Consider the following 11,756-nt stretch of genomic DNA (forward strand, 5'->3'; position numbering starts at 1 on the left):
TGATAATTTAACTTCTTTACTTTGTGTTTTATCATTTAAACTTTGATATCATAATTTCCAAAGTAATTTCTCAAAATTACAAATAGAACCTAAAACAACCAAAATAATCAGAAGGAACTAAGTTATAATGAAAACTAAACATAAAAAAGGAGAAACAAACATGAAATTGGCTTAGAAAGTACATTTCATAAAGTATTCCTGAATTAGGCATAGTGGGCATGACATGACCTCTAACTCCATGCATGAGGGAGCTGAAGCAGGAGGGTGCCAGAGTCAAAGCGAGTTTGGTTTACAATATGGATCCCTGCCTGGGGTGGGGAGGGAAATGCAAAAATGCCAGTTCTTACAATGAATATAGACTAATAATGTCTCAACTAAAAAAAATGCAAGGTATAAAATCTACTGCACATGCTTTCAACAGATGCATAAAATATAAAGAGACAAGAAGATAGAAGTGAAGGAATAATATGAAGCAGGGTGGCAGGCCTAGGGGGTGGGATCAGGGCTTGAATTTACCTTCTGTGGTCATATGAAATATTTTCGAATCTTAACTGCAGCAGCTTACTCTTCTGTACTCTTTCTCATCCCCTACATGTGAAAACTGTGATCTACAGAAGGGGAGAGGCCACCATCCAGTCGAGGCACCAGTGTCTGTCCAGACTCAACCAGAAGGTGCCTTGCAACTGCAGAGAACTCGAAATCCATAAGGCTCCACAGGAAAGGGCATTCCCAGGGTGGAAAGAAGATCAACAAAGAAATAGCAAACCATCTTTGGAGTCTTGAAAAACTGATAATAGAACAGAAAAATCCAAATGTAAGTCAATTGGGGGAAAATGTTTTACATTGACTCAGCTTCTGTCATTGTACCCACCCCTGAGACACACGCGCATACGTACACACACATACACACACACACACACACACACATACACACACACACACACACACACACACACAAACTACAAACAGGAATAAAAGACCTGAGAGAGCACATTGAAGAATTTCTCAGTTACTATATCAGTTATCATATTTCAAATAAAAACAAAACAAAATTTACACAAATAGTGGGTCAAATTTCTCCTGTACCAATTCCAGAATCCACATTTATTTCTGAAATCACCTCAACTCATCCCAGAGTGATGTACATTCATTCAAGTCTCCAGGTATAGTACTTTGTATAGGTATGATCAAGACAAGGAAAATTATTAGTTGAAAAGCTATCAAATATTTTATTCTTTCAAATATATTTGGTTATGCAACATCAAATGCCTTAACATCAAAATTTACAATTCTTGCAGGTCGGTAGTGGCACACGCCTTTAATCCCAGCACTCAGGAGGCAGAGGCAGGTGGGTCTCTCTGAGTTTGAGACCAACCTGGTCCACAAAGCTAGTTCCAGGACAGCCTCCAAAGCAACACAGAGAAACCCTGCCTCGAAAAACCCAAAAAAGTTAATGATTCTTCATATTAAGGACATTAGCTACTACAGAGAACAAAAAGAATTGCATTTATTCAAGAGATTGAGTGTTTTAACAGAGATGGGAAGGTTAGTGTTGGAATCTAAAAACTAAGAAGACTCCAAAAGCTTTTTTAAAGGTTGAAGAAGTAGCCAGTTCTCCAGCCCATTTTATCTCCATCTAACCAATATGCCCTTTATCAGCTGTTCACCTTAGAAGTCCTGGAGCCAGCCAAGCCTGCTAAACTTGGAATCCATACGTACAATGATAACTAATCTGGTAAACAACTCAGTTTCGGGTGACAGAAAAGGGAGGCAGAAAGGCTGTTGTGAATGCTGGGCACAGAAACACAAAGATGCTACCATCCAGGAAAGCAATGCAGAAATTTAGCACCAAGCCACCAAAGTCAAGCTGTTACAATGTTGTATCTAAGTTAGTTTTTTATTCTGCCTTTAAAAAAAATCAAAGGAATCAAGCCAGGGCCTCACTGATGGTGAACACAGAGAAAATCAACTTCAAGAGAAAGAACAAACAAAAAGTGTAAACAGGGGGCTGAGGAGGCACAACAAAGCAGGGTTGGGTCCCTTCCTTGTTTCTACACATGTCCCAAGAGACTGAACCAGAAGGAAAGTCAGAATAGCAGACCGTTTTCCAGAAAGATTCCAAGGATGTGACGGCTGAGTAGGCAGAATCTCCTGTATGAAGAAACTCAGGGTAAATGACACCAAACAGTGGTGCAGACGTGCAGTTTCCTTGTCCCATGTAGGTAACTGCAGGCCAAGCAGATTCAAATCAGATACAGCATGTTTCCCAGCAAAAGGAATGAATGAAAAGGCCTTCCATTCCGTGTTTGGTTCTGAATCTGACATGGTGACAACAAATATTCAAAAGAATGGCCAAGAGTAAAGACCAGACTCCATCTCAGAGGCCTCAGGAACTCAATGAGTGTGACATCAAAAATATAGATGTCCTTTAGCTCATTCCACTGGAAACTAAGATTGTTATTAGGGTGAAATGGAGAAAGATGCCAGGACCAAACCTGATTTCAATAAGAAAAGAACTGAATTTCTTATTTCTCTCTTGAGGAATAGAATATTTGTTTAGCTATATAAAGATGTGCTACATTTGTTTGAGTTGCAGAATAATTGTTTAACTATGTAAAGATGTGTTGCATTTGTTTATGCTGCATTTGTCTAACAGAGGAAGCAGGAAAGCAGGATGGACAGTATGTAGATGTGGTAAACGAGCCTCAGGGCAGCACATAGATGAATAGAACTGGAATAATTTAAGTTACAAAAGCTAGCTAGAAACAAGCCTAAGCTAAGGCTGAGCATTCACAATTAATAACAAAATCTCCATGTCATGATCTGGAGGCTAGCAGTCCAAGAAAGCCAGCTACATTTCTCAACAATATAGAATTTGTAGTTCAACATTACCCTCCCTCCCGACTTTGTTTCAGACCATGGAGAGTGATCAGATTTGGGGGTTTCATACACTATACTGAAAACAGTGCTGAAAGTTAGGAAGTAAACTTAAATACCTCTGTTGTCAACATTTTTCTCTTCCCATTCAACTTCTGTGTTTGGCTTTCAGACTTTAGCATAATATGCTTTTCAAAAATGGTAAGGATCTGCCGGGCGGTGGTGGGGCACGCCTTTAATCCCAGCACTCGGGAGGCAGAGACAGGTGGATTTCTGTGAGTTCGAGACCAAGCCTGGTCTACCGAGCCAGTTCCAGGACAGGCTCCAAAACAATGCAGAGAAACCCTGTCTCAAAAAAACAAAAAAAAATGGTAAGGATCATTTTCTTGAAATTTTTATACACATGTATACAAATTCTGGGGTTCTTTGCCAGCTATGCTTAATGAATCATATATAAATATTAATAATGGTCATATTTATAGTTTTTATGGGATTAAATAGTTGTTACAGAGTCATTTAAAAATAAAGATTTATATAGCTATGAAAAATAAGACAAAATACAATTTGAGTCAAAAATTATCCCTACAAGTAAAAACTAAGTCTTCATAAAACCAAAGTATTCAATTTATGAGAAAATTAATTTTAAATGTATGTATATTTAATAACCTGGCTTAACATATGACACAAAGACTGAGATAGTACATGAAAAACAAAACCACAACCTACAGCAACTTCATCATCTTGCTCAAGGATTGACAGGATCCACTGACAAAAATCAGTAAGGAGGTAAAGGATTTGAAAAATACTATTAGCCAAATAGACTTCTAGAGAACACTGTCTGACAACCACAGTACATGTGCATTTCTGCAAATACATTTGGGGAAAAAATGATGCTATTTGTAAAGCAAAGCGATATCAAATAAACTTCTGACTGAGGTCATACTGTGGTCCTGTATGGTGTACAACCAATCAATTAACTATGCTAAGAGGCAGTGGTTGGACTCTCAAACATCTAGAAGTTAAGATAGAGATGTTGCTAGCTACACAGCACAGAGAAATACAATGGAAATTACAAAAATTTAAATCCAAACAATGAAAACACAACATGCTGAAGCCTCAACCTTAAAATGGACCAATTCGTAAGGAATAGATAAATCGGCTCAGAACCCCGCAGAAGTGCTGGGAAAAGGAAAGGGGAAGAGAGAGGGGAGAGAGAACCAGTGAGAGAGAGGAGGACAGACACACAGACCAGAAGCAAACTCAAAGTTGACTCTGGGGCGATATGAAACAGCATGGGCAGCTCCGTGCAGGACTGAGAAGAGAAGCCCTTTACATCCTGAAGACAGCAAACAGATAAAATGATGAATGACTGAGTATCCGTGCGCTTGAAAATATAGGTGAAATGGACAGAGTGGCACGCTTGGCATATGTGACCTCCAAGGTGGACATTTTAACACTACCATCTTCTATGCAATAAAGTATTTTAATAATTACTAATAATCAGACACTTAATAATTACCAAAATGGAAAGGCAGTGAAGTTTTTAATGTAGTTATTCTATATGTAGGATGATGCTCCCTCCAGGAGCTACAGACTATCTAACAAAACCTCAATGCCAGACAGCAATTAACTCCCTTCAAGATGTTGGTCAGGAGGGGTCCAAGAAACACCCAAAACAATATATTATCTTTCCATTGCTCTTGGTTGTCTGCCAGAACCTGAAGGTAAGACCCTATTACTGAAGACACCACCAGCTTCAATCACAGGACTTGGGGAAGGCAAGCTGCATCTGACCTTTTCTGAGGTCTAACACTCACAGTTTGGGAAGGTGCTATGAAAACTGCCAATGGAGAAAAATTACCAGCAGTTCTGTGGTGGCTTGAACGAAAATGGCCTCCAATGAGATTGGTGCTATTAGGAGGTCTGGCCTTATTAGAGTGGGTATGGTCTTGTTGGAGGAAGTGTGTCACTGTGGGAGTGGGCTTTGAGGTTTCCTATGAACAGGACACTGCCCAGTGTCTCTATCAATTTCCTGTTGCCCTCAAGATGTAGGACCCTCAGCTCCAGCACCACATCTGCCTGCACACTGCCGTGCTCCCCTCCATGATCATAATGGACTGAACCCCTGAAACCAAAAGCAAGACACTCCAATTAAATGTTTTCTTTACAAGACTTGCCATGGTCTTGGTGTCTCCTCACAGCAACAAAAACCCAAACTAAGGCAAGTCCTTTACATCTGTAAAGCCTGAGAACCAGCAAGAGGTCCCAATGGTGCCCTAGTGGCACCTGTTATTTAGGGGCAGCCAACAGCTGTCTAACTGGAGCTTAAACCTGCTTAGTTGCTGGGAACTTGTGCCTGGTGTTATAAATCTAGCTAAGAACCTGTGACTGGAGAGATCATAGGCCTTAGAGAAAACAGTATTATCAAAGTAATGTAATTTCCAACTGGTTTTTAAATAGCCACCCTTATATATAGGTACTGCTCTCAGCCCTCAATAAAGAAGGTTCTTTTTGAAGAAGATGGAGAGCTCTGTAACCAGTCAAAATTTAGAGACTAAGTGCCCACCTCCAAATGGGTTATCTGCTATACAACTCCTACACCCATTGGTCAAGTAACATCTCAGAAAACAGGGCAGAAAGATTGTAAGGGCCAGAGGACCAGGACAGCTACTGCATGATAGTTTCTTTTGAACAGGATGTGGATGTTACTATCATGAAATCTCAGCAATATGGCTGCCTTCACAAAGCCTGCAAAGACCATACCAACTGACAAGCCAAACTGGACTCAGGAAATTTTCAAAAGACCCCACCCTAGATAAAAATCTGTAGGCAATCAATGGATGCTGAAGGGGGAAAAAAATCAATGTTGAGGGCTTTATTTTCTTTTTTTTTGACCCAAATTCTAAGGGATGAGCCCTAAATACATGCAAATAGGGCAATACTTATTAGACTAAGAAGAGAGTGTATGTGTGTGTGTGTGTGTGTGTGTGTGTGTATAACAAAACAAGATATAGAAGAGGTTATAAATTTGATGAAGGAGTGGGGAGTGGTGGAAAGAATGCAAATATGGCATACTCATGTATGAGATCCTCAAGTTAAAATACTGTTTTAGAGAATGCATTGCTTTGAAGTGCCAATTTAAAGCAGACACCAATATTATGAAAATACCACCAAAATGCCATTGTGTTAAAACTTAACCAACAAAAATTTGGGCTGAGGGCAGAGGATTTCTTGGAATCACTGCCATTTTCTTTGATTTTGTTGCTGTTTCAAATTCTTTATACATGAGACACTTCCTTATTGCATATATCCAAGATGTACAGTTCCAATAGCCTTGACCTCAATTTTTGTCAAAACTCTGTACGCCAAAATATACAAACAATAACTGCTCATGATCATCAGAAACTTGAAGTAACCTTAATGTCCACCAAGAGAATTCTCAAGTAGCTCAGAGTATAGTCGTGTGATGGAATGCTGCAAGGCCAACCTCCAAGACAGCACTCTCTCTTCTTTTTTACACATAATGCAGTTTCTCATATGTTCCTATTTGTTTGTTCTTATTTATTGTTCCTTCCCCTATCTAGTCGGGTATCTCTAGTAAGAAATAGGTCCCATTTATATCTATCTAACAGTCAGTCTGTTGCCTGAGAAATGGTAGGCAATCACAACTCATGAGTGAATTAATTGATTGATTAATTAATTAATGAGTAATGAGTGGCATATTCTGAGCCTGGGAGCCTATCATCTGGGAACCATTTCATCACTCTGAAGTCACTCTGTTATGATCTGTAATGTACTATAGTGTACTTTTTGTTGTTTCGTTCTCAAAGGCAACCTTATTTTTCTCATTTCCAAAACCTGGGAGGATCATCACTGAATGCCTAAACACTGACAATATTTGAGTGGTTGGAATATCGATCTACTCTGAGGACCCCTAGCTTAATGGAGCAATAATAATGATTAGCATTTACCTAGTAAGTCTCTTTGCAGGCACCATTCTCTGAGCCCACAGGTAACCTCTTCAAAATTCACACAGTAATATGAACCAGGCACTGGTATCATCATCAGATAAGGGAAACTGAGGCACAAAAAGTGATTTTTTTTCAAAAATGGACATACCTGGTAAGTGGTAGAATTAGATTCAAAGTCCCAGCCACAGTGTGTCACACTGCATTAAACACTCAGAGCTAATTAATCGCGGCTCACACTGCCGATGGGTTGAGAGGCTGAGCAGCAAGTTCCAGGTCGCATGGCAAAGGAAGACTAAGCTGATGGGCCCCATGCGGGGCCTGGGAAGGCAGGTTTCAGAAAGTCAGTGCCCATGTGGGCTTCAATAAAGAACCCTTCAGATCCCGCCCTTTTCCTGTGCTGGGTAATCACAGGATTTACCTGAAGGAGCCAGGATTGTGTCTCTTGTGATCCTGGCTGGGGGCTCAGAGCACCCGTTGCTACTGGAGTCATCTATAATTAGAGGATTAGGCCATCTCACATTTGGGCTGACTGCAGGCATCCCTGACAAGCATCAGTCTTACGGATGGATATGGATGTCTCTGTGGTTGTGGCTCCTTGTAGAGAGGGATGGGACTTCAGAAAAACAGGACAGGAAATAAACCGCAGAAGTCTTTCAGGCTTTCATTTCTGACTGCTCAAGCTTTATGGCCCTTTTTGAACATTTCACGCACCAGAGATCTATAGCCATGCCCCTTTTTTCCTCTGCCAGTCTGAAGATGGGCTGAAGCTCTCATCTCTGCAGTCCTTCCTGCACTGTACTGGATTATTGGGCCAGAGACAATGGCAATTCTTACCATGGGTTTGTCTGGCACAGGGATTTCTTCCAAAGAGACTGTTCTTTTCACCAGCGCCTCTTTGGACATTAGCTTCTTAGCTGGGGTAGACATATACAGTTTGTATTCACACAGCCTCTCTTAGGTCCCAAGAACTGACCCTTAGATGTTCAGCCATCTGTGGGGTTTCAAGTCCACTCTCTGATGATCCTCTTGCTCCACAGAGCTCAAGAAGCAGGAGATAATCCACTAGATGTCCATTAGTCAAACTGCCCAATCTTCAGTATCTACTTATTACAAAAGAACAGACATCAGAGAGATGACTTTCAATCAAACACTCAGAAGTTAATAATGCCAACAGCAACTTAACAGGCTTCACTCTGACACCAATAGTGACTTGAACAAGTTTGAACAATATTTTAGCAATGCCTTCTACCTGCCCTATGCACATGGAAGGGTGGACCCTCCTCATGTGTCACAGCATGCTGTGGATATTGACCTATATATCTGAATAACTGGAGTGACTGCCCCACCTGATATAATCCTCACTAATGGCTGTATAGTTCCAGGACAACCCAACCAGAGCATACAGAATCACCATTCTGATAAAAAAACTGTTTTTTCTTGCACGTGCCTTTCCCACTCGATGGCTCCCCAGGTTCCGTAATTTACTAAGTGTGTTTCCTAAACTCTCTCAAAAGCCCCGGCTTTCCCTTGCTATTACCAATACTCGTGTCTAAGCCACCAGCTTAGCCCAGGTAAAGGTCTAGTCAACCAAACTGGAACTCCTGAATAGATCACCGACCCCAACACCCAACCCTTTTGCTTAAACATGTTAGGATTCTTCCCTTTGCTCTTGAAATGTGGGCATGCCTTCAAGTTAGCCCGTGAAGCCCTCATGGAAGGGTTCCTACTGATACAGAAGGTCATGCACACTTGAAGTTTTCCTAATTACCATCTGTTTTCTCTCCAAAACTGTAGTGAGGTTACATCACTGCCAATGGTAGTTAAAAGTCAAATGAGAGTATGATTGCCAGTACTGTATACCAAAAAGAAAAAAAAAACCCTCAGAGCCTATATATTGATTTAACTGACATTGTGTCTTTACATCCATAAAATAATATAACTTGAGGCAATTTAAAATTAATCCAGGAAATGCTGGAGCAGCTTCAGCTGTGCCAGCCATGTAACTGCACAAAGACTCAGTTGGGAGGTAATTACAAACCATGGCTTCCTGAGCCTCCCGCAGACCTGCAAGTGGGTGTGTCTGCCCCCACACTGAGCCTTGCAAGTTCACTGTCTATAGGGCAGCCAGCTGGAGGCAGCTGCTGGTTTGTAGAAAGATGTCCCTGGATGTTTCTTTCTTCAGTCTGGAAGAGTGTATGCTGTCCTTTTTCTTGCTTTAACTCTTCAATGTATCATTCTGAGGCCACAGCTCCTCCAAACCCCCCTCCCCCGGTTTCTCCAGGGTTAATTCTGATAAAAAAAAATCAGCAAATTGTGTGGTCTCTGGCCTGAGAGTAGAGGTACATGATCCAGTAAACCCCTATTTGTTTAATCTGAATCCCGCTTAATCTAGATCCTGGGTTCAGCTTCAACCTGCTTAAATCCAGTTTTCCAGAGTTTTCATTCTCTCTCTCTCTCTCTCTCTCTCTCTCTCTCTCTCTCTCTCTCTCTCTCTCTCTCTCTCTCTCTCTCCCCATTTTGTGTGTATGGGATGGGTACATGCATGTATGCATGCATGCTCACATTTGTACGAATGTACATGTGTGGGGGCAGGCACGTGTATGTGTGTCTGTCTGCCTGTGTCTGTGTCTGTGTGTCTGTGTGTATGAACGTAGAGACCCAAAGTTGACATCAAATGACTTCCTTGATCACTCTCTGTGGTGATATTTCGTTTGTACAGAGGGCAGAGCTAGCCACCTTAGAAGTCTGGAGGTCTGGACAGACAGCAAGTGATAAGGTGGGAGGAGACAGGAGTTCAGTCTCCTTTTCATCTGGGAAGTTGAGTTGGTAAGGTGGCTGTGGTTTTGCTCCTTCATTTCTCTGATGTCTCAGAATTTTCCCCAATGTCTGACTCCAGGATTTTATTATGAAGACCTATTAGAATTCATGTTACAACTCTGCACTTGATTGACTAAGGCAGGATCTCCCACTGAATCCGAACCTCACCAACTCTGACTAACCTAGCTAACCAAACACTGAATTAAGTACCAGAAGATCAACAAAGAAAAGATCAGGAATGATCCTTGCTTTTATGATTGCAGCACAAAGCAAGGTTTGAAGAAAGCAGGGCCTCGACATAGCATGTGACTTACTGAAGACCATAGTTCTGTCCACCTCTGATGTCAGAGCCTCATCTAGGAGGGGTCCTGGGTTACCCACAGGGTATATGCTGAGCTTCCCAGAGGTAACGTCCCAAGCAAGATGGAACTTTCTCAGTTTCATGACTTTAGTTCCCAAGAGGGTTCTGCTATTTTTTCCTCTACTTGTAAATTATTTTTCTAGTCCCTATGGTTGATTATATTATTGTCTAAACATGTCACCTCCTCTTGAACTTATGCCAGTCCCTCAGTGACCAAAACTCCTACTGAAAGATCATTAATTCAGCCATGTGACTTTTCTTGGGCAATCAGATATCAACAAATATGGCATAAGCAAAAACAATGGGCTGCTTTCCTGGGCACACTTTTATGCTCTTCTGTCATTACTATGATGAACTCATGCCCCAAGCAGACCACTAGAGGGACATGAAAGGTACCTAGAGTGCCTAACCTATGACCTGGAGCTGGGCTGCCAGCCCTAAATTAGCCCAACAAGCTCACTGACAGGTGCAAGCATGAAAACAGATGTTTGAAAGCAGAAGACTTCGGTGCTGTCTTCCACAAAGGTGATAGAACAGGCTCCTGCAACTGCTGCAATCATCCCTGAACCTCTCATCACTAAAATGCTCTTCAGTTTCCCTCCAGAAATGCAAACTAAACAATGGCAATGCTTTACATTTTTTCAAGGGAACCTGTCCCTCGAGGGAGCTGTCACAAACGGGGTATCTTTACTACAGACAGAACTATTGCTCTTCCTGTATTTAATCGGTAAAACTTCAGTCTCAACTCCCTTCACACTTTCTCTCTCTAACTAACAGTGCATGGTTTTCTAGGTTCTTCCTTGAAGAGTAATGGAAGGCGACATTGCTTCAGAGCAACAAGTTTCCATTTTTAAGCATGACTCTGAGTTCTCTCTCTCTCTCTCTCTCTCTCTCTCTCTCTCTCTCTCGTGTGTGTGTGTGTGTGTGTGTGTGTGTGTGTGTGTGTGTGTGTGTGTGTTTTACATCATGTACAGGTATGTGTTTACCAACTGAACCATCTCTCCAGCTCTGCAACTCTGGATTTTGTTAGCTGTGTGATCTTGAACTTTAGGGTAATTAAAGATTTCTGACAGTCATTTTATTCATTGGGAAATGAAACATTGCCTATCTCAAATGAGATAAAATTATCTATATGAAAATCTTGACTCTGGACTCTGCTGTGGTATTCAACGTAAGTTGTTGTGTGTATAGCACTTCAATGGTGCTCTACAACTGTCATTAATCTGTGGGGGTTTATTTCTTATTCTTCCTTATAGATGTAAACTTATTACATATAGTTATGGGTTTAATAAATATTTTTGTTGAAGTTCATTATGTCCTTCGACAATATTCACCTCAAATGCCCCCCTGTTTCTCCATCTCCTACAAGACTCCTCCCTTCCTCCAGCAAGCCACACTTTTACTTTCATGCCATTATTTATGGCATAGCATATACATTTATGGTGATACATTATGTATAAAAATGATTTTGTATATCTAATTAGAACCTAGGAACCACAAGTGAGGGGAAACGTTTGTGATATTTGACTTTCTGTATCTGGCTTTTTTCACTCAAGATGAGAATCTCCATTTTCATCAACAAATAACAAGATTCCCTTCTTTATGATTGAGTACAACTCTACTTTATATTGTATATGTTTATGTGTGTATATTCTCTTTATCATTTTTCCATTCATGGACACCTAGACCACTTCCTTAACTTGACTATTGTGAACAGTGCAGCAATAAAC

General features: G+C 41.0%; 1 long non-coding RNA gene across 1 annotated transcript in view; it reads right to left on the reverse strand.

Annotated features, from left to right (window-relative positions):
* LOC106021308 overlaps positions 1 to 7,944 on the reverse strand; it is a 119,307-nt gene extending 111,363 nt beyond the window's left edge. The window contains exon 1 of the long non-coding RNA XR_005874945.1: positions 6,997 to 7,944. This is a non-coding gene — a long non-coding RNA (uncharacterized LOC106021308). The remainder of the gene's footprint in view (positions 1 to 6,996) is intronic.
* Between the last annotated feature and the right edge of the window lie 3,812 nt (positions 7,945 to 11,756).

This window comes from Mesocricetus auratus, unplaced genomic scaffold, assembly GCF_017639785.1.
Source record: "Mesocricetus auratus isolate SY011 unplaced genomic scaffold, BCM_Maur_2.0 Super-Scaffold_100691, whole genome shotgun sequence".
In the NCBI taxonomy this organism is placed as follows: domain Eukaryota; kingdom Metazoa; phylum Chordata; class Mammalia; order Rodentia; family Cricetidae; genus Mesocricetus; species Mesocricetus auratus.